General features: G+C 40.8%; 1 protein-coding gene and 1 non-coding gene across 5 annotated transcripts in view; both read right to left on the bottom strand.

Moving 5' to 3' along the window:
• Positions 1–26,063, bottom strand: part of MTF2 (metal response element binding transcription factor 2) — an 87,860-nt gene that overhangs the window by 57,729 nt on the left and 4,068 nt on the right. The gene's annotated exons all lie outside the window — the stretch shown is intronic.
• LOC114007319 (U6 spliceosomal RNA) lies at positions 7,347–7,449 on the bottom strand. The gene has a single exon (XR_003548937.1). It is a non-coding gene; the product is annotated as a U6 spliceosomal RNA (small nuclear RNA).

Consider the following 26,063-nt stretch of genomic DNA (forward strand, 5'->3'; position numbering starts at 1 on the left):
AGGCCACTCCTGGACTGTGGTTTGAGTCCCAGACCTGGCGGCTTGCTTTCTCACTTTCCCTCCCTCACTCTCTCTCTCTTTCGCTCACATTCTGTCCCTCTCTGGTCAAATTAAAATTAAATAAATAAATAAAGTTAAATAAAGTAATACATTAAAAAAAAAAGATACCTCGAGGGACCAGCAGTTAGCATAATGGCTATGTTGCTGGACTCCCATGTAGTCGACCGCAGTACGAGTCCTGGACCCAGTGGCTTAAACTCACGCCGGGCATGTGTGCATGCGTGCGTGCCCAAGATCCCAAGAGGAGAATGGAGGAGAAGGGACTGCGAGGTGGCCATCTCCTCTGGGGAGTGATTTCTCGCTTTCTGTCTCTCTGTCTCTGTCTTTCTGGTGAGCGTACGCACCCTATAGCAAATACCTCTCAAAAAAAAAAAAAAAAGGATACCTCGGGAAAAAAAGAAAAAAAACAACTGGGGATCAGGAGATGGCATAATGGTTACATCACCGGACTCCCACATAACCTACAGTGGTTTGAGTCCTAAACCTGGCAGCTTGAAATTCACGTCGGGCATGTGTTCATGTGTGCCCCAAATCCCAAGAGAACAGTGGAGGGAGGAGAAGGGATTGCGGAGTGGCCATCATCTAGGGGAGTGATTTCTCACTTTCTGTCTCTCCATCTCTGTTTCTGCAGTGAATGCATGCACCCTATAGCAAAAATCTCTCTTAAGAAATAAAAAAGATACCATACCAAATTTCCTGAAGAACATGAATCTATACATCCAAACTCAACAAACACTAATTAGAATAATTGCAAAGATCTAAACACAGTCACATTGTAGCATATATACTATCATAAAAAGAAAAAAATCTTAAAAGCAACAAGAGAAAAATAAATGATCACTTACAAGGAAACCAGTAAGATTAACATTTGATTCTACCTGGAAACAACAAATGTCAAAAGGCACTGGGGGGAACCAGCAGTTAGCGTAATGGCTATGTCGCTGGACTCCCACGTAGTCGACCGTGGTTCGCGTCCTGGACCCGGTGGCTTAAAATTCATGCTGAGCGCGTGTGCGTGCGTGCCCAAGATCCCGAGAGGAGAATGGAGGAGAAGGGATTGCGGTGTGACCATCCCGGCGTGACCATACCCCCTGGGGGGTGATTTCTCGCTTTCTGTCTCTATGTCTCTCTCTGTCTGTCTGGTGAGCACACGTGCCCTATGGAGAAAACCTTCCCCCCCCACCAAAAAAAAGGCACTGGGATGAAATAATCAAAGTGCTGAAAGTAAATGCTGTCAACTAGGCCAGTCAGTGGCATGGTAGTTATAGTGTCTGAATCCCACATGGTCAACTGTGCATTTCAAGTACCAGACCCAGGGGCGCTTGAAAAACACACCAGGCACATGTCATGCATGCCAAAATCCGAAGAGGAAAATGGAAGAGAATAAACTGGAACATGGCCATCCCCCTGGGGGCTACTTTCTCACTTTCCTCTCTCTCTCACTCTCTCTCTGGTCAAGGTACAAGTCCTACAGCAAAAATTTAAAACACACACACACACACACACACACACACACACACACACGTGATCAGCCTGGCCTCACTGCCTAGCAGTCAAGGGAACTAGATTCTACATGGCCAAACTACACAGTTCAAATCCCAGACTAGTGGCTTGATAAACAAGCCAGAAGCATATGCGTATGTGCCCAAAGATTCAAGAGAAAAGTATAGAAGGGTTTGTAGCAAGTGCTTTTTTACTTTCTCTCTCATGCTCTCTCCTTCCCTGTCTTTTTCTGGCAAGCATATGTGCTCTATAGCAAACTTTAAAAAAAAGGGGGCGGGGGGAGGGACACAGGGCCAGCAGGTGACATAGTGGTTGGGGCATTGGATTCCCACATGGCTAACCACAGGTCAAGTCCCGAACCTAGTAGCTTGCTTTCTCATTATCACTCTCCTTCTCTCTGTCTCTCTCTGGTCAAACTGAAGAAGAAGAATAAATTAAATAAATAATTAAAAGAAAAAAAAAGAACACTCCAGCATGAATATGTGTATGCATCACAAATCCCATTAAAATAAAGAAATGGTGGGCCAGCAGGTGGTGTGGTGGTGGCATGATGGTTAAGGGAGCTAGACTCCCACATGGCTGACTGCAATTCGTGTCCCAGACCTGGCAGCTCTCTCTCTCTCTCTCTCTCTCTCTCTCTCCCCACCCCCCTGTTCCTCTCTGGTCAAATTAAAAATAAATAAATAAAAGTTAAATAAACTAATTCTAAAAAAAAAAAAAATAGAGAAATGGAAGAGAAGGAATTGTGGCATGACTATGCCCCAGTGCAGAGTGCTTTCTCCTCTTCCTTTTTCTGTCCCTCTTTTGAACTCAAATGCCCTCTAGCAAGAAAAACAAAATCCAACCACTAGGGTTTCTGCCCTGCTTCTACTAATATTTCTGGTGAGCTTCTCAGCAGCCTACTATAGAAAGTACCATTAATTCCTTATGCCTGCTCCCACTACCTCACTTTCCCCTTCCTCCTCAGAGCTCAATGTGTAGGAGGTTCTTAAGATTCTGTGCCTAAACCTACATTAGGCAGTATGCATATTCATTCATGAGTCTTTTTTTTTTTAAAAAAAGAGGTTTTGGCCTTGGGGTGTGTGAGTTCACAGGTGGTGTGAGAGAGGGGGTACCAATAAGAAGTAAAGTGAGCAATTGCCCTTCTCCTCTCCTCCATTCTCCTCCTAGGATCTTGGGCACACAAACACTTGCACCCATCATGATTCTAAAGCCACCAGGTCTGGGACTCAAATCACAGTCAGCCTAGGAGCACAACCGCTATGCCATCTGCTGGCCCCCATGGACCGTTTTTTTGAGCTCCTATTATGACTCACTCACTGTGCCAGGGGCTAGTTATACAGAGGTAAGTTAACACTCAGAATACTGCTATGAAGATATTTTTGTAGATGAGGAGTTTATAGATCCTTTTTAATAAGGGAAGTCAAACTGCAAGACATGAAAGTTATAGATTACAAACCAAGATGGCATTCAATAAATCTTCTCTCTACTGGAACCATCCCATTAGCATTCAACTATGCTTGAAAACATGCAAAGACCTTGGCAGGGACCTGGGCTCCCTTTCCATCACTTCCTATTTCTTTCCTTCCCTTCACAGCTAGACCTGAAGGAGAAATTATCCATTTATAGTTTTCCCTATTTCATCTTCAACCCACTGCGGTCTACCCCACCAACAACCACCTCCACCAAATACAGAGAATACTTTATTCTTTTTCTAAACATTGTGCTAGAGGGTGTATGCACTCGTTGGGTGGAGGGAGAAGCAAGCCCCCGCGAAGGCTGGTCACATCATAATCCCTTCTCTTTTATATTCTCCTTCAGGACTTTGGTCATGCATGCAAAAGCACCTGGCATGTTTCTCAAGCCACCAGGTCCAGACTTGAACCATGCAATCAGCCACGGAATCCAGCTGCCTTAATCACTATGCCACATCTTATTCTTATTCACAGTTCTATCTTCAATGTAGAACGGCTATGTGAAATTTATGAACCCAAGTTCACATCAAGAAAACCTGTATTGGGAACCAGCAGTTAGCGTAATGACTATGTCGCTGGACTCCCACGTAGTCGACCGCGGTTCACGTCCCGGACCCGGTGGCTTAAAACTCATGCCGGGCACATGTGCGTGCGTGCCCAAGATCCCGAGAGGAGAATGGAAGAGAAGGGACTGCAGCGTGACCATCCCCCCTGGGGGGTGATTTCTCGCTTTCTGTCTCTCTGTCTCTCTCTGTCTGGCGAGCGCACGTGCCCTATAGTGAAAAACCTCTCCAAAAAAAAAGAAAACCTGTATATAAGGGGGCCAAAGAGTGGTACAATGCTAAGTCATAACTCTGTGAGGCTGACCCACACAGGAAAGCTCTGGGTTCGTATTCAGATAGTTTCCTGAGTACATCAAGCTTGCGTGTGCCCATAATCCAGGGCTATCAGTGGACTATAGCATTAACACCCAATTGGGGATGCTGTCTGTCTCTTTCTCTTATGGAAGAAACAAATAAATTAATTTAAAAAAAAAAAAAGAGGGGCCAGTAGATGCATAGTGATTGAGGTGCTAGACAACCACAGTTCAAGTTCCAGACCCAGGGGGCTTGAAACTCACACCAGGGCATGTATACACATGCCCAAAATCCTGAAAGAATGTAGAAGAGGGACTGCAGTGTGGCCATCCCCCCTAGAGTTTCTTACTGTTTCTGATTCTGTGTCTCTGGTGAGCATGGATGCCCTATAACAAAGCTCTCTCTCCAAAAAAGCCTGTATTTAAGGAGATATATTTTTTTCTTACAATGACTACAAGCATAAGTAATCTCAGCTTTGCTCTAAGTAAACACTATACTTTACTTCACATGTAAGGAAAATAAATACGAATCTTTTATCCACATAAATAAATCATATATAACACTGCATTAACAGATCATTTGTAAAAGAAGTATCTTTCAAAATTTCTCTGCCCAAAGAAATCTTACAGAAAACAAAGTAAGAAAAGGTAAGCCATCTGTAGGTATTATCACATTAAAACAACCAGGATAACACCTTTGTACGTTTTCTCCCTAAGGCTTTTCCCCTCATGTAGATTTTCCCCATTATCATTGTCTACTTCTGTCCTTTATAGAATATGACTTTTATTAGAAGCCGAATTATTATATTTTTTTTCGAGAGGTTTTTGCTATAGGGCACATGCGCTCGCCAGAAAGACAGAGACAGAGAGAGAGACAGAAAGTGAGAAATCACCCCCCTCCCGGGGCGGATGGCAATGCTGCAATCCCTTCTCCATTCTCTCGGGATCTTGTGTACGCATGCACACGTGAGTTTAAGCCACCGGGTCAGGGACTCGAACTGCAGTCAACTACATGGGAGTCCAGCGATACAGTCATTACGCTAACTGCTGGTCCCAGAAGCCGAATTATTTTTTCCAATGTTAGAATCTATTATTTCCTTTCTGATTAACAAGATAAACATGGTGATGGTAAAATGAATGATAAAAATACATACAGTAAAAACTCCCCATGTTATCTCCTCCCATAGAAGAAAACTATGCAGCTCTTGATTTTTTCTGTTTGTATGAGAAGCAGTGTCTGGAAGAATTATTTGTACACCCATGTCCATAGCAGATTTGCAACAGAGAAAACATAGAAGCAGCCCAAGTGTCCACTGTCAGATGAATGGATGGAATAGCAAGATGAAGTATATACATATAATATTCAGTCTTAAAAAGAAAGAAAATTCTGGGACCAGCAGATGGCATAATGGTTACATCACTGGACTCCCATGTAGTTAAACTACATGGGAGTCCAGCGATACAGTCATTACGCTAACTGCTGGTCCCAGAAGCCGAATTATTTTTTCCAATGTTAGAATCTATTATTTCCTTTCTGATTAACAAGATAAACATGGTGATGGTAAAATGAATGATAAAAATACATACAGTAAAAACTCCCCATGTTATCTCCTCCCATAGAAGAAAACTATGCAGCTCTTGATTTTTTCTGTTTGTATGAGAAGCAGTGTCTGGAAGAATTATTTGTACACCCATGTCCATAGCAGATTTGCAACAGAGAAAACATAGAAGCAGCCCAAGTGTCCACTGTCAGATGAATGGATGGAATAGCAAGATGAAGTATATACATATAATATTCAGTCTTAAAAAGAAAGAAAATTCTGGGACCAGCAGATGGCATAATGGTTACATCACTGGACTCCCATGTAGTTAAACATGGTTTAAGTCCCCTACCTAGTGGCTTAAAACTCATGCTGGGCATGTGTGTGCATGCCCAAAATCCAGAGAGGAGAATGCAGAAGGGACTGCAGCATGGCCAATCCCCCCAGGGGGTGATTTGTCACTTTCTCTCTCTCTGTGCCCTATAGTAAAAATCTCTCTAAAAAAAAGAAAAAAGAAAAAGAAAATTCTGACATATGCTACAACATGGATGAACTTTGAGGATATGATGCTAAGGGAAGTAAGCTGGTCAAAAAAAAAAAAAAAAAAACTGCAATGTATACTTTCACTTAAGAAGTACCTACAAGTACTCAAAACTTAGTCCTCCCTGATAATTTAGCTAAACACAGTGCAGAGGAAGTCAGATCCCACCTTCCCAACTGAGGTTCAGGTCCCAGCCCCGATAGCTTGAAAAGTACACTAGGAATGTACATGTGTGCCCAGATCCTGACATAATGGAGAACTGGAAGGATTGTGGTATATCAGGTACCACTGGAGGATACTGTGTGTGTTTTCACATGTATGTGTCTCTCTCAGAGTAGTAAAAAAATCAGAGACAGAAGGCAGAATGGTGGTGAGTCAGCCCTATGGCATACCAGTTAAGCTCTGTGCAGTGAGAGTCAGATCCCACATGACTGACCATAGTTCAAATCTAGGCCCTGGTAGCTTAAAAAACCATGTTGGTCAGCCAGGTGGTGTGATGGATAAAGTGGCTAGATCCCACATGGCTGACTCCACAGTACAAGTACCAGACCTGGCAGCTTGAGAAACATTCCAGGTACATGTGCGTATGTGCCCAAAATCCCAAAAGGAAAATGGAGAAGGGATCGTTTGGCCATCTCGCCTGAGTGTGATTTCTCACTTTTCCTCTCTTAATCTATCTCTCTGGCAAGCACACAGGCAGGGGAAAAAAAGAAAAGAATAATAGTTGCTAGGAACTAGAGAAGTGGGAATAGAGAATAATTGTCAAGACACAAAGAGCTTCAGTTTTATAAAATAAAAAGCATTATGGAGATGAACAGTGGTAACGGTTACAAAACATTCTGAATATATTTAATATCACTCAACTGTACACTTAGAAATTGTTAATATTGGGCCAACAGGTAGCATGGTGGTTAAGGTGCTGAATTCCCACATGGACAACTACACTTGGAGTCCTGGACCTGGTGGTTGAAAACTGCACCAGGCACCTGTGCATACATGCCCAAAGTCCTGCGAGGAGAGTGGATTGTGGCATGGCCATCCTCCTAGGAGGTAATTTCTCACTTTCCCTCTCTCTGGCAAATACATACACCCCTTTGGCAAAAAGCTAAAGAAAGAAAGAAAAAAGAAATGGTTAAGACAGTAAATTATGGGGCCATCAGGTGACGTGCTGGTTAAGGCACTGAACTGTCACATGGCCGACAGAGGTTTGAGACCCAGACATGGCAGCTCGCTTTCTCTCTCTCTCTCACTGGTGAGCATACACACCCTGTAGCAAATTAATAAAAATAATAAATTAAATTAATACTTCAAAAAAAGATGGTAAGTTTTAAATGGTGTGCATTTCATTATAGTAAAGTTAAGCAGGGGTGAAAAGGTCACTATCACTGAACCACTGGTGGTGATATTCTTGCATAGAGGCCATGCTAACCTTCTCTGTATCATTCCAATTTTAGTATGTGTTGCTGAAGCATATGCACTGCTAATGATATCCATCCTGAGAGAGACTGCCAGGACAAAGAAGGTTCCTCCCTTAAAACCATGTGGAGACTAAGGGTTCAAGCCATTACTTCTTAATTTATTGTTTTCCGTCAAGAAGTTGGTAATTGGAAGCATAATTTTAAATTAGTATGGGCTCAGAGAAGACCTGGATTAATTCTTCCCAACCCATTCCCCTATTTATTCCTCTGGCTAATTAGAAAACTATCTGAACTATTAGTTGTGAGACCGTGGATGGTTTATTTATTTATGTATTTTCCCCAAAAGTTATTTCTTTCATGATAGAAAGACAAGCATCTTCAACCAGGTCCCTCACCTCAATCCACCCCCACTTCTCAGCAAGCCAGGATAAATGGCATGTGCGCCAGATGTTTACAGGTCAACTGGGGGAACTGAACCCACAATCTTCCATATCAATTCAACATCACTTTAGCAGCATGTTAGCACCACCTGATAGAGCCAGCTTAATTTAATCTAAATAAACTGTAATCTGAAGATTACAGTAATGATTTTTTAAATATTTATTTTAACTTATTTGTTAGTATAATTTATGTTTTAATTTTACCAAAGAAAGAGAAAAGGGAAAATGAGAAAGTGAGGAAGCAAGCCAACAGGTTTGGGGCTCGAACTATGGTCAACTGTGTGGGAGTCCAGCCCCCCAACCATCATGCCACCTACCACTAGAAAGATATTTTAAAACACAGGTCATAGGCCAGTTGGTGGTATGGTGTTTGAGGCGGCTGGACCCCACATGGCCAACTTCATGGTTCGAGTCCCAGTCCCTGGAGCTTGAAAATTACACCAGAAACGTGTGTGTGCATGCCCTAAATCCTGAGAGGAGAATGGAGGAGAAAGGACTGCAGTGTGGCCATCCCTCAGGAGATAATTTCTTACTTTCATTCTCTGTGTCTCTCTCTGGTAAGTACATGGAGCCTATGGCAAAAACCTTAAGAAAAAAAAAAAGTACTTGTTAGTCTGAAAATACTGCAAATCAAGTATCACATCTTTTCTCCTGCCATAGAAATGTTTTTCCATCTCATGATCTAACCATATGGGCCTCCTATCAATTCTTCAAAAACTACCATCTTTCCTATCCACAGCATTCATACATACCATACTTGACTATCAAAACAGTACTCCCTGGTCTGGCCCTCCATTTTTTGCATAGGTGATCCCTCTAAAAAACTCTATCAAAGGTAGACTTTTACAATTCTGTGCATCAAATAGCCGTTTTCTTAAAAACACTTGTTATAACCGGTAACTACTGTATTTTTTCCTCAATTCTTTTATTTTGAAAACTGCCAAATACAGATCAAAGGAATTATTCATATCAGAGTACCCTTTGCTTAGATTTACCAATTAATATTTCACATTTGTTCTGTTCACATCCTCTCTCTATATACACCCTTTTTTCCTGATCCTTTTGAAAGTTGCAGACATCGTATTTCCAACTTAAATATCAGTATGTATCCCTGTAAAACAATGAACTTTTGGGGCTGGCAGGTGGCATGGTAATTAAGGGTGCTAGATTCCCACACAGCCAACCCTGGTTCAAGTCCCAGACCTGGAGGCTTGATTTCTCACTTTCCCTCTCTCTCTGTAAATATAATAATAACCAAAGTTAAATAAAAAATAATTCTTAAAAAAAAAAAAAGAACTTTCTCCTATAGAGCCTCAAGACCTTAAATTTAACATTGATTCAATATTATCAACTAATACACAGTGCACATTCAAACTCTCCTGAAATCATATTGTTCTTTTACAGCTTTATTCAAAACCCAGACCATTCAAGGTCTGCTCATTGAATCTGACTGTCATGTCTCTTTGATCTTCTTTAATCTCAAATTTATCCTGTTTTTTATTTTTCTTTTCTTCTAATACTTGACATTTTTGTAGTCAGCTAGCTGGTAGCATGATTCATATTCTGGATCTGATCGTTTCCTCATGACAAAAACCAAGGTTAAACAGTTTTAGCAAAAAATAAAACTATATCCCACATAAAAGATCCTCAGGGTGTATCTGCTAAACAAATAAAAAGAATTCCAGGGCCAGCCAGTGGTGTGGTGTTTAAGGCAGTTGGATCCCACATGGCTAATGCACAATTCAAATCTTGGGCCTAGTGGCTTGAAAGACACACCAGGAGTATGTGTGGGGATGCCCAAAATTTCAATCCCTGGAGGAAAATGGGAGAAGGGACTGAAGAGAATGGCCATCCCTCCAGGGAGGCTCACTTGCTCATTCCCTATCTCTCCCTGCCTCCTCTCTCTCTTTCTCTATTGTGAGTGCATGCACCCAACAGCAAATTAAAAAAAAAAAAATCACTGTAACATACAGTATCAATATATAATAGTACTTTCTTCAAGATGGGCAGCCAACAGATATATGTTCATGATAACTAATGATTAAGAGGTTGGGGCCAGCAAGTGGTGTGGTGGTTGAGACACTGGACTCCCACATGGCTGACTGCAGTCCAAGTCCTGGACCTGGCAGCTTGTTTTCCCATTCTCTCTCTCTCTCTCTCTCTCTCTCTGAATGCACATGCCCTATAACAAATTATAAACAATAATAACAATAATAATAAATAAAATTAAATAATTCTTTTAAAAAAGAGGTAATGGTGTTAGGATCCAAAACTATATGATGATAAGAATGTTTTATTTTGTTTTTGTTATAGGGCATATTCACTAGCCAGAGAGAGACAGAGAGACAGAAGAGACAGAAAGGGGCAAGCAGGTAGTGTGGTGGGTAAGGCGTCTGGACTCCCACATGGCTTACCATGGTTTGAGTCCCGGACCTGGCAGCCTGCTTTCTCATTTTCCTTCTTTCTCTCTCTCTCTGTTCAACTTCAAAAAAATAAAATAATGACAATGAATAAAATTAAAATAAATTATTATTTAGAAAAGAGAAAGAGGGAAAGTGAGAGAGCACTCTCCATGGTCACACCCAGAATTCTTTTCAAAGACCAGAATAGATTCAAACTGTGTGTAATGTACCATATGGGATTTAGCTGCCTTAATTACCAGATCATGGAAATGGCCCAAAGGCTATTATTATTTTTTTTAAGAGATTTTTGCTATAAGGTGTGTGTGCTTGCTAGAAAGACAGAGAGAGACAAAGAGAAATCACCCCCTGGGGGAATGGCTATGCTGTCAGCCCTTATCCTCCATTCTCCTCTCGTGATTTTGGGTACACACGCACGCGTGCCTGCCTTGATTTTCAAGCTGCCAGATCTGGGATTCAAACGATGACAGTTATGTGAGATTCAGCGCCTTAACCTTCACACTGCCCACTGGCCCTGATGAGAATGTTCTAAAAGTACGGCAGTATTTTCAGTACCAGGTTAAGTGCTTTTAACCAGGGATGCATAAACTGTCTTCAAGTGTATCTAATGATGGAGAATTCATAAACCAATATTAAAAAAATTTCAGACTGGGCTGACCCCATGACCTTGTGGTTAAGGGAGTCAGATCTCACATGGGTGATCAACTGCTTTGTAACCCAGCCTCGGCAGCTTGAGTAACATACTAGGCACATGTGCGTGCATGCCCCTAATACAAGCAGTATGGAGAAATGGTCTGTGGCAATGACCACCTATTGTGTGATTCTTTTTCTCTTTCTCTCTTATGAATGTGCATTAAAAAAAAAAAAATCCTCAGATCAAGAGTCAAAAGGAGTTCATAATACATATCACAAGAAGCTTTAACATGAGGATGAGGAAAAAACAATGCTCTCTTCTCACTGAAAACTGGCTTTTTTAAAGTTATATCATTTTATTTATTATTATCATTGTTGTTATTATTATTTTATTTGACCAGAGAGAGATGAAAGAGGGAAAATGAGAAAGCAAGCCACCAGGTCTGCAGTCAGCCATGTGCAAGTCCAGTGCCTTAACCACCGTGCCACTTGCTAGTCCTTTATTTTGTTGTTATATGTTTAAAGCATCTAAATAAAGCTGTACTTCTTTTTCAAAAAAAGAAAAAAAAAAAACCTCCCCTGGGGACCATCAGGTATCACGGTGGTTGGGGCGCTATACTCCCACATGGCCGACTAATATTCAAGTCCTAAACCTGGCAACTTGCTTTCTCACTTTCTCTCTCTGTCTCGCTCTTTCTCTCTTTCTCTGGTGAGCACATGTGCCCTGTAACAAATTTAAAAAAAATAATAATGATGATAAATAAAATAAAATAAATAATTGTAAAAAAAATTTCTATTTTCCTAGGAATACAAAAGTGGTAAAGGTATGCAAGATACTAAATGAGCTGAAAGCTCAAGATGACCCTGTACTCATCTCTTAGCATCAGGGAACTTGAAGCCAGGAGAAAAACAACATATATTTAACAGAAAGTTAAGGTACTGTAACTAGACATATATGTAAAGTAACACACAAAGAAAAGAATGTTTTAAAAATATTATAGTTATTTCTGCTATACACACATATGCACGCCTTCAAAGAGAGAAGCCTGGTGAAATATCTGTTGGGACATTCAACTTCTTCATTCACAAAGTAAGGTGATTGTTATAAAAAAATAACAAATATAAAATTCCTCAACTTTCTCCCACCCTTTTGCCCTAAAACCTTCCATAAAACCACCAACCTAATCCATTTCTCTAAGTGCAAACTTCTTCTCTTCAGTGTTAGATCTCACATCAATAATCTTATATCCTTGGGGCCAGCAGGTGGCGTGGTAGTTAAGGCGCTTGAAGCTCCCACATGGTTGATCATGGTTCTAGTCCAGACCTGGTGGCTTGCTTTCTCACTTTCCCTTTCATTTTGTCTGTGTCTCTCTCTGGTTGAATTAAAATAAATGAATAAAAATTAAATAATTTAAAAAAAGAATCTCACATCCTCAAAGAATCTCATGTCAATAATCTCCCTTCCTTTATTTTATAAGTCTCCTTCAACTCCCCTTGGTGCAAATCTGTCATAACCAAAATCAAATTAAAGGGGTTGGCAGGTGGCATGGTGGTTAAAGGAGCTGAACTCCCACATGGCCAACCACGATTTGAATTTTAAATCTGGTAGTTTGCTTTCTCACTTTCCCTCTTCTCTCTCTCTCTGTCTCTTTCTGGTCAAATTAAAAATTATAATGATAAAGAAAGTTAAATAATTTTAAAATTATCTTAAAAACTGAATTAAAAGCAAAGCAACAAAGGTCCATACAAGCTACTTTTCTATATTTCTCATTCTTATAACCAGTAAACACAGAGTACTTTCCACTTACTGTGTTAATTACAAAATAAATTCTGACCTGATCACTGTTAACAACTATATCAAAGACCTCCATATAACCAAATACCAGACAATGCTCTAATTTCAGTTCTCATTGAACCCCATATTTGTAAAATCTATTTCTTGACATTTTCTTCCTGTGGTTTCTGAGATGCCTGCCACCTGCAGTATGTGACTGTTCTCCCACATCTCTGACCATTTGTTTCCTGTACCAAGTTTTCCTCCTCTGCCCCTTTAAATGTTAGTGTTGCTTCCTCTTGTTCTACATGTTTTGCTTGTCCTAAGTAGTCATGTTCTCCTACTGCTTCACCTAATTTTTGTCTGTTTTTTTTTTTACAGAATTATCTATTCAACTTTACTTTTATTATCATTATTTTAATTTGACCAGAGAGAGACACACAGAGAGACAAAGTGAGAAAGCAAGCCACCAGGTCCAGGACTTGAACTGTGGTCAACCATGTGCAGTCCAGCATCTTAACCACCCTGCCACCTGCCAGCCCTGTGTCTGTTTACAATTTCTGAATCTCCTATCTCCAGCCCCACTGAAAGCTTCAGACCCTTATTTCCAATTGCCCACTAAGCTCTATCTGGATTCTCCTAGCATCTTTAACAAAACTGACATGACTTTTTTCAAACATCTTCCCTTCTTCCAGTATTCCCTATCTCTGTTAACATGATGACTGATCATCTCTTAAGCTAGAAATCTATTATCCTTGACTGTTTCCTCTTCCCCAAATCTCCAAATCTTGCTGATTCTTCCTTAAAACCTACATCCCAGATATCACCCACAACTACTATCGTATTTCAGGTCATTATCAGTGAATACATGCACTATTATCTTTCACTCCTAACTGCTCTTCCTGCCACAAGCTTCATTGCTTATTTAATGTACTTTCAATTTACAGAAAGAAAAACCTATTAATCATTCACTCCTTTGCCTAAAGTGCTACTACAATGGACCCAAATGGCTAAAGAAGTCATTAACTACAGGACACATCATTTTCACATATTAACTCTAAGAAAAGTAGATTTGTCTTAAAACTGGTGTTTTTTTTTTTTTTAACTTATTTCTTGACAGAGACAGACAAGGCACCATGAGTCTCACCACGCCACAAAGTACTACTACTTACCACAATGTACACAAACATATCTAAGAGTACCAGCATCAAACACAGAGGAGTGTCAGTGTCCACTGGGGAGAAACTATTACAGCATCTCTTTTTTATATATATATAATAAAAAAGCATCTTTTCTTTTTTGCTGGAGAGAAAAAAGTGAGAAATACAACCCTGGGAGATGGCCATGCCACAACCCCTTCTCCTTCATTCTCCTCTTGGGATTCCGGGCACACAAGCACACACGCCTATGTTTTTCAAGCTGCCAGGTCCAGGATTTGAACAGTAGAGTCAGCCATGAGGGAACCAGCACCTTAACCACCATGCCACTTGCTTACCCCCGAAGCATCTTTTTTTGGAGAGGTTTTTGCTATAGGGCGCATGCACTCGCCAGGACAGAGAGAGGGAAAAAAAGTGAAAAATCACCCCCAGGGAGAATGGCCACACCTCAATTCCTTCTCCTCTCAGATCTTGGGCACACACACACACATGCCCAGCATGAGTTTAAGCCACCGCGTCTGGGACTCAAACCACAGTTGACTACATGGGAGTCCGGCGATGTAGCCATTACGCCATCTGCTGGTCTCCTGAAGCATCTTTTATTCCTCACCAACACCATCAAATTGTTGGGGGAGAGGATAAATCAGCCATGTTTAGCTTGCTTCCCAAAGTGAGAAAAGTAAACTTGTTTTACTTAACTATAAGACCCAGCATCAACTTTTATGCAATTATCTTAATTCCTTTTTAAGTTTATTATTTCTTCCAGGAGTGAAAGCGAAACCTCCCCAACAGGGCCTTGACTCAACACCGGCCTTCAGGCAGCCCTGGATCATGAGAAAGCACATGCCCAGAATACTCAAGATGTCTCCAGACTTGAAAAGAATCTTTCCAGGTAAGACTATCTCACAGAATGTTGTTTTACTGTACCACCATCCAGCCCCATACTATCTAATTCTTTTGTTTGTTTGTAGGGTTTTGCCATATGGTGTATGCACTTGCCAGAGAGAGACAGTGACAGGGGAAGTAAAAAATCACCCCATGGGGACTGGCAGGTGGCATGGTGGTTAAGGGTGCTGGACTCCCACAAGAGTGACTGCCCTGGTGGACTGCTTTCTCACTTTCCCTCTCTCTCGCTCTCTGTCCCTCTCTGGTCAAATTAACACTAATTAATAAAGTTAAATAATTCTTTTTTTTTTTTTGAGAGGTTTTCACCATAGGGCGCGTGCACTTGCCAGACAGACAGAGAGAGACATAGAGACAGAAAGCGAGAAATCATCCCCCAAGGGGGATGGTCACGCTGCAATCCCTTCTCCTCCATTCTCCTCTCGGGATCTTGGGCACGCACGCACACGCGCCCGGTGTGAGTTCTAAGCCACTGGGTCCGGGACGTGAACCACAGTCGACTACATGGGAATCCAGCGACATAGCCATTACGCTAACTGCTGGTTCCCAAGTTAAATAATTATAGGAAGGAAGGAATCATCCCCTGGGGAGTTTCTGGCTACCTGCAATGCCTTCTCCTCCATTCTCTTCTTGGGATTATTGGGCACAGATGTACACACACCCAGCATGATTTTTTTCCTTCTTATATATGAGCAGTTATTTAATTAGGTTCTTAGCAAAAAATTTAGAACACTGGGACCAGCAGTTAGCATAATGGCTATGTCGCTGGACTCCCACGTAGTTGACCGCGGTTCGCATCCCAGATCTGGTGGCTTAAACTCACGCCGGGCACGTGTGCATGTGTGCCCAAGATCCCGAGAGAATGGAGGAGAAGGGATTGCAGCGTGGCCATCCCCCCTGGGGGGTGATTTCTCACTTTCTGTCTCTCTGTCTCTGTCTGGCGAGCGCACGTGCCCTATAGCAAAAACCTCTCCAAAAAAAATAAAATTTAGACCACTAATTTGTGAGGCTAAACTCCATTTGTAAGGGCAAACACGGATCACAGGTAACCCTAGGGCTAAGGAACAGCTTTGATTTTTGGTAAAATTTGCGAGTCCACAGCTTTCTGATCAACTTTGTGCTACCCTGAAATCTCATATTTCTCGTCTGTGTTGAAAACCTCACCTTTCTGGTATCTGGGCTTCTCCAGCTTCTTTTTCTTGAAAGTTTCAGTAAGGTGTTTTGGGATTTTTACTTTGCTAATATCAATTTTTGTGGAGGTGGCAATGACAAATTTCTGGTGTGTTCTACATAGTGGAACTCAATTGAGGACTAGTGGCCCAGTTACAAGTAGCAAGCCACTGCCCAACTGCTTCAGGAAAACCACTCCCTTGCCTCTGTGGCGTATGGTGAGGATGATCAGAATGGTCCCAGGAGTGATTATGGCTCACAGCTTTCTCACATGCTGACTGAAGGTTTTTCTGCCATGGCTCAACAGCTATCAAGGCACATCTTCAATAGGGTAATACCCAAGCACTTTGTGAAGTTTAACCACTTGGGTACCATCATTCTTGTCTCCACCAGCTGGTTTTGTGACAGTAGCAAGAATCTTTTTCTTTTCAATCCTGGATATAGTGGCCAAGTATTTCCTCTTGCACATGGCCTTCGGCCTTCCTGGAATACATGGCAGATCGGGATTTATCTGCCGATGCCCTGGACAAGGACCTGGGTTCAGCTACAATGGGGCTTCCCCTTCTTGGGCTTTTTTTAGCCTTGGGGGTCACCCTGTTTAACCTTGCTACTGGCATTAGCCTTCTTGGCTTCATGTTTCTTCTCCTTAGTATCCTGCTTTGCAGCTTTTTCACCTGTCATCTTGTACATTGGAAAAGAGCCCCAGCATGATTTTCGAGTCACCATGATGGTCCAAAACTTGAATCACAATCAACCATGTGGGAGTCCAGTACATTAATCATGCCACTTCTAGATGATTTTTAAAAATATGGTGCCACCAACACATATGACAATACAAACATCAATTTTGTAAGGAAGAACTCTGCTATAAATCTTAAGAAATTAATTCAGTAGTCCCCTAAAAAACTGTTAGAATAAATTAATTCAGTGAGGTTGCAGAATACAAGATCAGTATACAAAAAAAAGTTACATTTCTATCCATGAACAATATAAAAATGAAATTAAGAAAACAAATTCCATCTACAATCACACACACACACACACACACACACACACACAGAAAACTACCTAGAATTAAGTTTAAAACAAACAAAAGAAATGAAAGACTTAGTCAATGAAACTGACATCAATAAAAAGAATTAGGACGTATGAAAAAGATATTCCATGCTCATGGATGTTAACAATGTGAAATGGGATTCCCCCAAATCAATCTATAGACCTAATATATACCATAATCAAGACTGCTTTTTTACACAGACTGACTGATCCTAAATTCACATTAAAAAAAAAGAAAAAGAAAAAGAAACCCAGAACAGTCAATCAATCTTGTAAAAGAACTAAACTTGAGTAATCACATTTCCTGGTTTAAAAACTTACTTCAAGCGGGGACCAGAAGGTGGTGTGGTGGTTACAGATGCTGGACCCCCACATAGCTGACCACAGTTCAAGTCTCAGATCTGGCAGCTTGCTTTCTCACATTCTCTCTCTCTGTCTGTCTCTCTGTCTTCTTGGGTCAAATTAAAACAAATAATAATAATAAATAAAGTTAAATGAAAATAATCCTTTAAAACAAAACTTACTTCAAGGCATCAACAGATGGCATTAACAGTTACATCGCTGAACTCCCACATAGTTGACCAAGGTTTGAGTCCCAGACCCTGCAGCTTAAAACTCATGTCAGGGGGGCCAGCAGTTAGTGTAATGGCTATGTTGCTGGACTCCCACGTAGTCGACTGTGGCTCAAGTCCCAGCCCTGGGGGCTTAAACTCACGCCGGGTGCAAGTGCGTGTGTGCCCAAGATCCCAAGAGGAGAATGGAGGAGAAGGGATTGCAGCGTGGCCATTCACCCTGGGTGATTTCTCGCTTTGTCTCTCTGTCTCTGTCTGGCGAACGCACGCATCCTATAGCAAAAACCTCTCCAAAAAAAACAACTCACCCCAGGAATGTATGTACATGTGTCCAAGATCCCAAGAGGAGAATGGAGAAGGGAATGCGGCATGCCCATCACCCCGGGGGGTGACTTCTTGCTTTCTGTCTGTCTCTGTCTCTGTCTCTGGTGAGCACACCTATCCTAAAGCAAAACTCTCTCAAAGAAATAAAAAAAAAATTTTTAATTAAAAAAAAGCTTACTTTAAAGCAATCCTAATTACAACCATATATAGAGACATATAAATCCATGAGATAAAACTGAGACTACAAATACAAACCCTTATATGTGTGGTAAACTGATTTCTGTCAAGATTGCCAAAATACTGGGTTATCAGAAAAGTCATGATGTGGGGGTTGGCAGGTGGCAAAGTGGTTGAGGAGCTGGACTCCTACATGGCTGACCATGGTTCAAGTCCCAAACCTGGCGGCTTGCTTTCTCTTTCTCGCTCTCCCTTTCTGTCTCTCTGTTCAAAATTGAAGAATAATGATAATAAATAAAATGTAAAATATTCTTTAAAAAAAGTCATGATTTTTTTTCTATGTTTTTCTATGCAAAAATGCATCTGGACTTTTTCAACAACCCAATTGAATGAGGACAGAATAATCTTTTGAACAAATTATACTGGAAAACTGATATCCACAAGCAAAAGACTGTGAAGTTGGACCCCACCTTCCACGTTATACACAAGTTAACTCAAAATAGATCATAGACCTAAATTTAAGAGCCAAAACTATCACAATAAAATGTGATCATTACTTTTTGGCTTAAGAGTCAAAACTATCAATATAAAACTCTTAGAAGTATAGGAGTAAATCTGTGATGGTTTCATCATATCATCTTGGATCTGATGTCACAAACGCAAGGGGGAGGGGAAGAAAAGGGATAAAGTAAACTTAGTCAAAATTTAAAACCTGTGCTTCAAAGGATACAATTAAGGAAGAGAAAAAATAAGACACAAATATCAAAAGATGTTTATAAATCATGTATTGATAAGAATTTGTTTCCAAATGTATAAAACAATCTTTCATCAATAAAAATGTAACTCAATTTTTAAAATGACCTAAGGATCTAAACAGACATTTCTTCAAAGCATGTTTTCAAATGGTAAATAAGTACATAGAAATATCCTCAACATCAGTTGCCATCAGGAAAACACAAATCAAAACCACAATAAAATACACACCACTTCATACCTACTAGGATGGTTATAATAAAAAAGACATAGAATGGGCCAGAAGTTGGTGTGGAGTTAAAGGTGCCAGATTCCACATGACCGACTATGCACTTCAAATCCCTGACTTAGAGGCTTTGAAAACTCCCAAGAGGAGCTGGAGAAGGGATTGAGGCATGGCCATTACTCCTAGGGGTGTGCGCTCACTCACTCTCTCACTCTCTCCCTTTCTGTCTTTGGCAAGCACAAGCATCCTATAGCAAAAAATTAAAAAAAAAAAAAAAAACAATAATAGCAGGTGTCAGTGAAGACGTGAAGGAACTGGAAACATCATGGTTGCTGTTGGGATTACAGAATGATGAAGTCTGTGCAAAACATGGTAGTTCCTCAAAATGTTAAACACAAGAGTTATCACCTAACCCAGCAATTCCACTTCTGAATTTGTACCCAGGAGAAATGAAAATACACATGCACATAATACTGGGCATGAATGTTCATAGTAGTAATACTTTTTTTTTTTTTTTTTTAATTTTTTGCTATTGGGTACATGTGTTCACAGGAAGGACAGAGACAGAGAGAGTGGGAAATCACACCCCCCAGAGCAGGAATAGTCATGCCACAATTTCTTCTCCATTCTCCTCTCAGAATTTTGAAAACATATGCATATGGCATGAATTTCAAGCAGACAGATCAGGGACTCAAACTGCACAGCTAGCCATATGGGATCTAGTCCCTTAAACTCCAAACCACCTATCAGCCCCATAGCAGTAGTACTTCTAACAGACAAAAAGTAGAAACAACCCAAATGTCTATCAGTTAATGAAAAGAAACTAAGTGTGACATATTCATATAATGAAATATTTGGCCATAAAAAGCAACGAAGGGGGCCAGCAGGCAGCATGGTGGTTGAGGTGGTGGACTCCCACATGGCCAACCACAGTTCGAGTCCAGACCTGTTGGCTTGCTTTCTCACTTTCTCTCTCTGGTGAGCATGCACAACCTACAGCAAATTAAAAAATAATGATACTAATTAATAAAATTAAATAAATAATTCTTTAAAAAAATAAAAGCAATGAAGTAACAACACAACATGAACATACCTTGAAAACACTGTGCTAAGTGAAAGAAGCCAGACACAAAAGGTCATATATTGTTACGATTTCATTTCCATGAAATGTCCAGAGTAGGCAAATCTAGATACAAAAAGATTAGAGGCTGCCAATGGCTGGCAGAGAGGAGCAAATGGAATGAATGCTAATGAGTACAGATGACCTTGGAGTAATGAAAATGTCCTGAAATTAGACAATTGTGATGGTTGCACAATTCTGTGAATATACTAAAAATCACTATAAGACACACCTTAAAAGGATATATGTGGGGGGCCAGCAGGTAGCGTGGTGGTTAAGGCATGGGACTTAGACATGGCCAACCACGGTTCAAGTCCCAGACGTGGTACTTGCTTTCTCACTTTCCCTCTCCCTTTCTCTCTCTGTGTCTCTCTAATCAAATTGAAAATAAAAGAAAATGATGATAAATTTTTAAAAAATTTTTTTTTAAAAAAAGAAAGGGTATGTGTAAATTATGTATAAATAAATAAGGAATGTGAACTACATCTCAATAAAGTTGTTATTAAAAACTATACAACTGGGACCAGCAGTTAGCCTAATGTCTGTGTCGCTGAACTCCCATGTAGTCGACAGCAGTTCGAGTCTCGGACCGGGTGGCTTATACCCATGCCGGGTGCGTTTGTGTGTGTGCCCAAGATCCCGAGAGGGGAATGGATTAGAAGGGATTGTGGAGAGGCTATCACCCCTGGGGGGTGATTTCTCGCTTTCTATCTCTCTGCCTCTCTCTGTCTTTCTGGCAAGCATACACACCCTACAGCAAAAACCTCTCCGAAAACAAAAAACTATGCAACTAAAAAAACAAAACTATTACAACTGAGATTGGTGCATGTCAATATGTGTAAATTTTACCTAAAAGAAATGTCTTTATAAAATAATAAAAACAACAGAGTGGGGAATGTTTAGTAATAAAGATGAAACAGGGACCAGCAGGTGGTGTGGTGGGTAAGGCAACTGGATTCCCACATAGCTGACTATTATACGAGTCCCAGAGTTGGCATCTTGCTTTCACACTTTCCTTCTCTGTTTGTTTCTCTCTGGTCACAATCAATAAAATGAAATAGTGACAATGAATAGAATCAAATAAAATTTTAAAAAATAAAGATGAAACAATAAATAGCTATATAAACATGCCCAACACTATTCTATTCTGGTCACTTTGGCTATTTGACATTTTCCTAAATAAAAAGGCTTTTTTAATTTAAGTATAAAAATAATTTTTTTTAAAGATTTTGCCCATAGGACACATGCACTCTCCAGAGAGAGAGGGAAAGTGAGACCTCCCCCCCCCAGAGGGAATAGCCACACTGCAATCCCTTCTCCTCCATTATTCTCTTGGGATTTGGGGCACATACGCACATGCACCCAGCATGATTTTCAGGATGCCAAATCCAAGACTTGAGCCGCAGAGTCAGCTATATGGGATCCAGCACCTTAACTGCTTTGCCACCTGCTGGCCCATAAAAACAAATTTTAAAAAAAGTAAACTAACATTCCTAACATCCTTTTTGCTCTTTTTTTTTTTTTAATTTAAAGAATTATTTTATTTAACTTTATTTATTTATTTTTTCTGAATTTGATCAGAGAGGAACAGAGTAGAGGGGAGTGAGAAAGCAAGCCGCCGGTCCAGGACTCGAACTGCAGCTGGCCATGTAGAAGTCCATTGCCCTTAACCACCACACTACCTGCTGGCCCCTTTTGTTTTGTTTTCTGACATAAAAGGTAGAATCTTCTCTTTTTAGAGAGAGATTTTTGCTATAGATCACATGCGCTCGCCACAGACACAGAGAGAGAAGGTAAGAAATTACTCCGGGGGAGGAGGGGAGGGGGTTGTGGCCAGGCCACCATCCCTTCTCCTCCATTCTCCTCTTGGAATTTTGAGCACATATACAAAAGCGTCCTTGTGGATTTCAAGCCTCCAGGTCTACGACTCGAACCACACAGTCAGCCATGCTGAGTCCAACACCTTAAACGCTATGCCATGTGCTAGTCCGGAACCTTGTATCTTAAAAAAAAAAAAGAAAGGTACTATCATCATTCTTCTTTTGCAATGATACATGAAGATAGACATATGACAGAAGACACAGTGTGTGACAAGAATGGGGGAAAGATATTTAATTTTGAAACATACAGAGAATTTTGAACTAAGGAAGTTCCTTCATCTTGGGTTCCTGGGGTTTCCATGGTTAATGGATGTTACAATTCCTAATATGTGGATGTAATAAGCCCTAATACTATGCTACCCAATATATGGCTACTACTACATATAGCTATTTAAGTTTTAGTTTTAATGTATTAAATTTCAAATTCTCAGGGCTGGCAGGTGGCATGGTGGTTAAGGGTGCTGGACTCACACATGGTCAACCGCAGTTCAAGTCCTGGACCTAGCAGCTTACTTTCTCACTTTCTCTCTCTCACTCTGTCCCACTCTGGTCAAATTAAAATAAAGTTAAATAAAATAATTCTTTAAATAAATAAATAAAATTACAAATTTGATCTTTTTTTGGGGGGGAAGGGTTTTGCTGCTATAGGGTGTGTGCACTCGTCAGAAAGACAGAGAGAGACAAAGAGACAGAAAGTGAGAAATCATTGCCTGGGGGGATGGCCACGCTACAATCCCTTTTCCTCCATTCTCCTCTAGGGATCTTGGGCACATATGCACATGCACCCAGCATGAGTCTAATCCACCGGGTCCCGGACTCGAGCCATGGTCAACTACACGGTAGTCCTGTGACATAGCCATTATGCTAACTGCTGGTCTCCAAATTCTCATCTTAATCTCACTAGGTACATTTCTAAAAGTGTTCAACATCCACATGTAGCTAATAGCTACCATATCTGACAACACAAACATAGAACGCTGAAAAGTTTTGTTGGACTGCACTATCCTAATACATAAGAAACCAAAAGGAAACCTCAGCATTCTAATTTAGAGTTAGTATACCGCATTTCACTGTAATAAATAAATTTTCCTGAAGAAGAGGGGAAATAAGGCATAAAAATATTAACCAAGGAGTATCATTCATAGAAGTCTGGACTGACTAAAACAATTTAAGCTTTACTTTCAGAACCACCAAGTCAGGTATGTTAGCCATGCCAACTCAGAAGCAAATTTCCCCATCTGTTAAAATAGATTATTGAGGCCGACAGGTGGTATGGTGGTTAAGGGTACAGGACTCCCACATGGCTGACCCCCGTTCAAGTCCTAGACCTGGCAGCTTGCTTTCTTACTTTCCCTTTCTCTCTGTGTGTCTCCTCTCTGGTCAAATTAAAAATAATAACGGGACCAGCAGTTAGCATAATGGCTATGTTGCTGGACTCCCAAGTAGTTGACCGTGGTTTGCATCCCAGACCCGGTGGCTTAAAACTCACCCCCGGAGTGTGTACGTGCGTGCCCAAGATCCTGAGAGGAGAATGGAGGAGAAGGGATTGCAGCGTGGCCATCCCCCCCCTTCTGTCTCTCTGTTTCTCTCTATCTGGCGAGCGCACGTGCCCTATAGTGAAAACCTCTCAAAAAAACAATAATAACAACAACAAATGAAATTAAATAAATCAATAATTCTTTGGGGAGGAAAAAAGAAAAGGACTATCACTGTAGGGGTCAGCAGGTGGCACAGTGGTTATGATGTTGGATTCCACATGGCCCACTGCAGTTCAAGTCCCAAACCAGGCAGCTGAAAATGGTGCCCAAAATCCCAGGAGGAGAATGGAAAAGGGATTGCCAGGTGGCCATCCCCTCAGGGGATGATTTCTTACTTTCCCTCTCACTGTCTCTGTTTCAAGAGAGCGCATGCACCCTATGGCAAAAACATTAAAAAACAAAATTATCACTGTATTAACTGTTCCCTTAAGTCAGATGTAAAGATTATGCTGAAATATGAATAAGGCAAATTATCTTTTCAAAGATCTAATAGAAAGATATATTTATAGTCTATGACATCAAAGAGTTTATGACCCAGAGCAAAATATCACATACACAGAATGTAATCTTTGAAGCAACAGGCATAATTTAAAGAACTGTTACATACATTTGTTTCATCTAGAAAAAAAGGCTTATTAAACAGATGTCTGTACATCTAGTTCTAAAATTGTATATGCATTTCATCCTGATAGTTACAGACTTCTGTCAATACCCAGGAGCATATGCAGTTATCAGGAAATAGGTGCATTCTTGATTCAAATATTTGGAACATTCTTTAGCACATTTTAAAAAAATAAAGATGAGCAAATTTTAAAATGTGAATTGAAATAACTGTCGTATTTAGGACCCTAAAAACAAGCAACCAAAAAAAAAAAAAAACAAAAAACAAAAAACTTCCTTAGTATCCTCTCTCAAGCTGACACTACAAATACATGAAGTGTAAATAACATTCAACATAGAAAATAGAAAACTTTACATTAAGAAACAAAATTGGGGACCAGCAAGTGGTGTGGTGGTTAAGGCACTGGACACTCCCAGATGGCCAACCATGGTTCAAGTCCCGGAGTTGATGGCTTGCTTTCTCACTTTCTCTCTCTCTGTGTCTCTCTCTGGTCAAATTAAAATAAATAAATAAATGGATAAATAAAATTAGATAAAATAATTAAAAAAAAAAAGAAACCAACAAAATCAACTCTTTCCTTAAGTAAACTACTAGGCACCTAAACCTATTGGTCAAAAATGGTTCCACTTAAAAGTATTTCCAAGCCTTTGGGGGAAAAAAAATCGCTTAAGAATTTAAATGCATTTCATTTTATTCACATTAAATACTTTTAAATTCAACTGTCTGCAATTCACTGCCAGAAAGCTGTTCTGGAGAAAATGAAAACACAGAAATTGAAACCAGCCGGAACTCTAGGTATACAGGAGGATCACATGGAATTCATCTGAAGGAGAAAGTTACTACTACTACTACTACCAGAACATCTGGAGTCAAATTAAATCAGGCACTATTTACATTATTTCTAGCTCTGCACTGACCTCACATGGTGCTTTCCTATATGTTACGCAAAGGCCTACCTAGGTTTTCATGTCTGAGTTAGAATTAGACGGTTTCTAACTTTAACTAAAGTTAATGTTCCAAAGAACAGAACAATCTACACATAACCCTTTCCCATTGTTCACTGTTGCTCAGATCACCCCGATAAACCCATCTGTTCCCTTTAATTGCTTCTAAAGAAAAAGTCTAGAAACCAGGGGCACCAGATTGTAAAATACAAAGTTATAGTTCTGGCACTACCGAAATATGTTAAAAAATCTTGACAAATCCGCTAAAATCTCGTGAACCGTAACTACCTCAGTTATAAAAATGACTACAACATAAATCTACTTCCGAGCAGGGATATAAATTAAGACTTAAACAGAAGAAATGCCTCAGGTTTTTGGTGCGCTCCAAGTGTGTGTGGCACCTCTCTCCCAACTTATTTTCCTTCCCACCTTGAAGCTTCCTTTCCCTTTAAGCTTTCAGGATTTGCTTCCAGGCTCCACACTTCAATTCCCCTTAACCTCCTACTCCATCCAGCCCTCCTACTGGACTCCCTAACTCCAATCCCACACAATTCCACCACCCTGGGTTCCAAGCTGCTACTTGCCTTTGCGCCCCCTAAGGTACGGGGCAGCCCCTCCACCGGACTCCCCACACCTCCCTCAGCCCCCACTGCCTACGGCTCCTCCCCTCGGCTCCCCACCCCCTCATCGCCAGGTTCATCCTGCCCCTCCAACCGTCTCCCGCCCCCAGGTTCCTTCCTGCCCTCCAAACACAGCTTCCCCGTCTCAACGTTTCATCTGGTTCCTCCAACGGACTCCCCGGTGGCCTGATCGCTCCCTTAGTCCCTACGTTCTCCCAACACTCCACTGCCTACTCCTTTCCATCCATTCTTCTCAGCAGATACATAAATGGAAAGGCACCCACAGACAGGAGCCCCCACCCCCACCTCGGTCCTCCCTTTTTCCCTTTTATACTTGCTT

Source organism: Tupaia chinensis, unplaced genomic scaffold, assembly GCF_000334495.1.
Source record: "Tupaia chinensis unplaced genomic scaffold, TupChi_1.0 Scaffold000023_1, whole genome shotgun sequence".
Lineage (NCBI taxonomy): Eukaryota > Metazoa > Chordata > Mammalia > Scandentia > Tupaiidae > Tupaia > Tupaia belangeri.